The following is a 6,000-nucleotide window of genomic DNA, read 5'->3' as shown; positions in this document are numbered from 1 at the left end:
TCAAAATGTCTAGGGAGAATTGTCTCTCAAAAACACAAGCCAGCTTTTCACTCATTTCCTAAGTGAAGCTAGGGAAGGATTGTCCCTCAAGTGAAGTGGGAGTCCAGAGTGGTACTCCAGAACTTGGGCCATAGAAAAGAGACTATGCAGTCTCCACAAGACGTATTTGCAGCTCAGGGTCTGATTGCAGTTAATGTCATCTAAAGAAGCAATCTGCCAGGAGCGTGCTGGGAAATCATAGTGGTAAAATAGGGGATTGGGCATATAAACACTTATAAACCGTGGTGAGGATTTTAAACTGTACTCTTGCCTTCAAAAGAGGCTGAAGGTCGATATAATGTACCTTAGTAACTTATGAGTCTTGAGTTGTCTGAAGGTCGGGAGGGTGTATTAGAGGACAGGTGTCTGGAGTTTTCTGAAGGTTGTTAAGGTGAGTTTTAGAGGACAGATTAGTCTTGAGTTGCCTGGTAGTTGAAAGACTGTCTCTTAGGGCATGGATGACTCTTGATTTGTCTGAAGGTTGCTAGGGTGTGTGTTAGGGGACAGGTGATTATTGAGTTGTCTGAAGGTTGGTAGGTTGTGTATCAAGGGGACAGCTGAGTCTTGAGCTGTCTGAAAATTAGTATGGTATGTGTATTAAGAGGACTGTTGAGTCTTGAGTTGTACAAAGGTCAGTAGGTTTTGTTTTAGGGTACAGGTGAGTCTTGAGGTGTCTGAAGGTTGCCAGTGTGTCCTAGGGGTTAGGTGACTCTGGAATTGTCTGAAAACTGGTAGGTTATTTGTCAGGGGTCAGGTGACTCTTAAGTTGACTGAAGGTTAGTAGAGTGTGCGTTAGAGGACAGATGAGTGTAGAATTGTCATTAGGCCAGTAGGATATGTGCTAGGGTCAGGTGAGCCTTGAGTGAAGGTCAGTAGGGAGTGTTCTTAGGAACTATTTAGTCTTGAGGTATCTAAAGGTTTGTAGGGTATGTATTGAGAAACAGGTGAATCTTGAGTCGTCTGAAGGTTGGGATAGTGTGTATATTAGAGGGCTGGTCAGTCTTGAGTACTCTGAAGGGCGGTACGGTTTATGTGTTAGAGGACAGGTTAGTCTTTAGTTGCTTGAAGATTGGTAAAGTGCATGTTAGAGAACAGTTTAACATTGAGTTAACTGAAGTTCGAAATGGTGTATGTAATTGACATGCTATGTTATGCTGATTTTTAGAGCAAACTATCACCCAGGAGGAAAACCTGACGCTAAGCAGGTGTGAGTCTAGTCACACCTAGGGCCTAATAGGACTACTTGAAAAGCCAGGTCTTCATCTTCTCGCAGAATTGAAGAAGTGAGGAAGAAGCTCTTATGTGTAGCTGCAGGTCGTTTCATGCTTTAGACGCAATGTACAAAAAGACTTGACCACTGAATCTGGTTTACCGCATGCGTGGGATTTTTGCAAGTAAGAGTCCAGAAGAGTTCAGACATCTGAAAGGTTGGGAAAGCAGATGCAATTGTTGATGTATGCTGTGCCGGTGTTATACAGTGTCTTGAAAATGTGGGTGAGGAGTCTGAATTGGGCTCATTTCTGAATGGGGAGCCAGTGGAGCTTCTTCAGTTGTGATGTGAGTGAGGCATGGGAGGTTGAGAGTGATTCTGGCTGCCAAGTTCTGTGTATTCTGCAGCCTTCTGGTGAGTTTTTTGTTGATATAGGCATAGAGGGTGTTCCTGTAATCCAGCTTGCTTTTTACCAAGGCGTACATGATAGTTTTCCTGGTGCTGATCGAGAGATATTTGGAAATCTTCCTCAGCACCTTCAGGGTACTGAAGCAAAAAGCGTTGACAGCATTGACATGGGCGGTCATGTCGAGTTTGCTGTCGATGATCCACAGGTTCCTGGCATGGATAGTGGGGTGGGTGTTGGTCCTAGCTCTGTTGGCCACCAGATGGGGTCTCACTGTGATGTGCTCTTCCCAGAGATCTTGATTTCGGTCTTGTTGGTGTTCATCTTTAGATATTTGGTCATCATCCTGTGTGCAATTTTAGTCATACAGGCATTGAACTTGATCGGTCTTGGAAGTCTTGTCTGTGAAGGAAAGAATGATTTGTGTGTCATTGGCGTAGGAGAGCATGTTAATGCTGTGAGAGCAGATGATGCTGGCTAGAGGGATCTTATATGCATTGAAGTGGGTTGGGCTCAGAGAAGATCCATGTGCAACTCTGCAGTTGAGATCGCAGGCGTTCGAGGAGTACAATTCCAGGCTGAATGACTGGGTCCTTCCAGTCAGGAAGGGGCAGATCCATTGGAGTATGTATTGTTGGACTCCAATGGGGTGTAGGAATTGGATGAGAATGAGACTGTTGAATGTGTCAAATGCTGCAGAAAGACCCAGTAGGATGAGGGCCGCCGTGTCTCCTCTGTCCAGACTCATGCAGATGTCATCAGTGGCAGAAATTAGGGCAATTTCCGTGCTGTGGTTGGTTCTGAAAACAGACAGAGTGATGTTGAGAAGTTGGTGGTCAATTAGGTATTTTGTAAGGTGCCTGTTAATGATTTTCTCTAAGATCTTGGCCTGCAATGGTAGCAGGGATATTGGTCTGTAGTTGGCAAGTGTAGAGGGGTTCACAGAGGGTTTTTCAGCACTGGGAGGAGAGTTGCATGTTTCAAAGCATCTGGGATGTTCATGGAAGAGTTGGAGGCATTCAGTATGGGTGTGAGCATGCTCTCTGAAAGCTAATAGGGTGTGCACATTCATCTTAAGATACCTAACAAACAGTGGGTATGGTGAGGTAAATTTGGTCAGTAGCTAGCCTCCAAGAAAACTCAATAGGGGATGTTGGGGCAGTGAGTTGTAAAGAAGCCATTAGTTTGGGATATCGGGTGAACCTTCAAATAAAGTGAAGGATGGTTGGTTGGGGTGAACTGGGAATAAGTGACATCATAGATGATGAAAGGCTGATTTGGAGTCCTGGAGAGCATACATGGCTTACATTGTCAAGAGACTGATAAGTTGGACTCATCAAGGCAGGTGAATAGCCAGCTTGTGTCTGAACACTGAATGGCTGGGGAGACGGTGGACAGGGAAGTCTTGGATGTCAAACGACTGTAGGTGTGGACCCTAAGCAGCAGACAGGATTTGGGTTTTCTGAAGGACAGTGGCTTGGGTTGTTGGAGAGAGGTTCTACTCAACTGTTATGTGATGGTTGGTGGGCTTGGGACTTGGACAGCAGGTGACTATTTTGAGTCGATAAAACTTCAGATGATGTGTGACGGCAGATGGTTTGTGGCTTTGGGGAGCAGAAAAGTCCTGTGATGTCTGAAGGGGAACGCATTGGGCTCCAGAGGGAGGCAGTATCTCCACCTGTTGTTACAATGCTGGAGCTGGAGGGCTAGGGTAGTAGCCGACAGGTGAATCTTGAGTTGCCTAAAGGCTAGTGTGTAGACATGATGGGGGTAAACATACCTTAAGTTGTATGAAGGCTGATATGCTGGGGGTTTGTGAGACAGGTGAGGCTTTAGGGTCTGACATTCCTAAGAAACTGTAACAGACTCAAGGATGGTTCTCTGCTGCTGTCAGAGGGCTTTGGGTTTCACCAATAGGGTAGTTAGAATAGGTTGTCTGACGTCAGTGGGCCCAGGTGTTGGGGAGGCAGGAGTGTTTGTGGTATTGGAGAACATATGTTAAAGAAATACTGTGCACGCCAATCAAAGACTGAAAATATTTATTTTAAAAAATAATATATATATGCTTCACAGATTCCACAGAATCCCCCTTAACCATTAAAATATGCGAGCTCTCAAAGCCAAGACATCACTCACATGACAAAGGTAGCACTGTAGGTACAGAAATCCGAGGTCATGAAAAATGGAGGTATGCAGTCCAAACACATCAAGAACATACATTTTAGACTAAACAAGTTAATTAATAAGAAACAAGGAGCAAAATGGAACCTATAAATAGTCATATACAGGCACATTCACTTAGGTACAGTTCGCACGACCAATAAAAACATGGCTGTTACGTGGTTACCTTGAGGGGTTTGGGTGATGGGGGCAGGTGATACTTTGTCATCTGTATCCAAAGTGTTGGGAGGCATTGATGGCAGATACGCCCTGAGTTGTGTGGAGGCCCTGCAGTAGGATGTTGGTCTTGGTGATAGTTCTCTGCTAGTGTCTGACCCTGGTGGGCTTCAGTGATGGGGACAGGAGAGTACTGTGCCATCAGTAGCTGAGGTGTTGGGGAGGCAGGAGAGTCTGGTTTGTGGCATTGGTGGCAGATGTGTCTTGAGTTGTGTGGAGGCCCTGCAGTAGGGTGTTGGTATCAGGAATGGTTCTCTACTGCTGTCTGACCCTGGTGGACTTCAGAGATGGGGCCAGGTGAGTACTGTCTCATCGGTAGCCAACATGTTGGTGAGGCAGAAGAGTTTGTAGTATTGGTGGCAGATGAGTCTCGAGTTGAGTGGAGGCCCTGAGGTAGGGTGTTGGCCTCAGGAGTGGTTCTCTGCTGTTATCTGAACCCTAGTGGATTTCAGCAATAGGGACAGGCAAGTACTGCGTCATCAGTAACAGAGGTGTTGGGGAGGCAAGAGAGTTTGTGATGTGGGTGACAGATGAGTCTTGAGTTGAGTGGAGGCCCTGAGGCAGGTTGTTGGCCTCAGGAATGGTTCTCTGCTGTTGTCAGAAACCTGGTGGGTTTCAGCGATGGGGACAGGCGAGTACTATGTCATGTGTAGCTGAGGGGTTGGGGAGGCAGAAGAGTTGGGAAGGCAGAAGAGTTTGTGATATTGGTTGCAAGTGAGTGAGTTGTGTGGAGTCCCTGAGATAGGGTGTTGGCCTCAGCAATGGTCCTCTGCTATTGTCTGAACCCTGGTGGGTTTCAGCAATGGGGACAGGCAAGTACTGTGTCATGTGTGGCCGAGGTGCTGAGGAGGCAGGAGGGTTTGTGGGTTGTGGTATTGGTGGCAGATGAGTCTTGAGTTGTGTGGAGCCCCTGAGGTAGGGTGTTGGCCTCAGTAATGGTTCTCTGCTGTTGTCAGAACCCTGGTGGGTTTCAGCGATGCGGACAGGCGAGTATTGTGTAGCTGGGGGGTTGGGGGGGCAAGAGAGTTTGTGGCATTGTTTGCAGCTGAGTCTTGAGTTCAATGGAGGTCCTGAGGTAGGGTGTTGGCCTCAGGAATGGTTCTCTGCTGTTGTCTGAAACCTGGTGGATTTCAGCGATGGGGGCAGGCGAGTACTGTGTCATCAGTAGCAGAGGTGTTGGGAGGCAGGAGAGTTTGTGGTATTGGTAGCAGAGGAGTCTTGAGATGAGTGGAGGCCCTGAGGTATGGTGCTGATGTTGGGGATGATTCAATGCTGTTAAAAGAACCTTGAAGGGTTTGGGTGATGGGGGCAGGCGAGTACTTTGTCTTCAGTAGCCAAGGTGTTAAGGAGGCATTGGTGGCAGACGAGTCTTGAGTTGTGTGGAGGCCCTGAGGCAGACTACTGGGAACGGTTTTCTGCTGTTGTCTGAACCCTGGTGAGTTTGGGTAATTAAGTCAGGTGAGTTAGCAGTAGCCAACCGGGGTCTTGAGTTGTGTGGAGGCCCTGAGGAAGGGTGCTGGGAATGGTCGTATGTTGTTGTCACAAGGTTGTGGGGTGGTGATGGGGGCAGGGGAGTACTTCGTCATCAGTTGCCAAGGGGTGTCTTGGTTTGTGTGAAGGCCCTGAGGTAGGGTGCCGGGAATGGCCGCATGCAGTTGTCACAAGGTTGAGGGGGTGAAGAGGCAGGTGAGTAGTTTGTTATCAGTAGCCAAGGGGTCTCTTGAATTGTGCGCAGGCCCTGAGGGAGGGTGCTTGGAATGGCCACATGCTGTTGTCAAAAGGTTGGGGTGATTGGGGAAGGTGAGTACTTTGTTATCAGTAGCCAAGGGGTGTCTTGAGTTGTGTGAAGGCCCTGAGGTAGGGTTCTGGGGATGGTCCTATGCGGGTGTCACAAGGTTGGGGGAGGTGGGTGATGGAGGGGCAGGTGAGTACTTTGTTGTCAGTCGAC

Source organism: Pleurodeles waltl, chromosome 12 (genome assembly GCF_031143425.1).
Source record: "Pleurodeles waltl isolate 20211129_DDA chromosome 12, aPleWal1.hap1.20221129, whole genome shotgun sequence".
In the NCBI taxonomy this organism is placed as follows: Eukaryota; Metazoa; Chordata; class Amphibia; order Caudata; family Salamandridae; genus Pleurodeles; species Pleurodeles waltl.
This window is presented reverse-complemented; position numbering follows the sequence as displayed.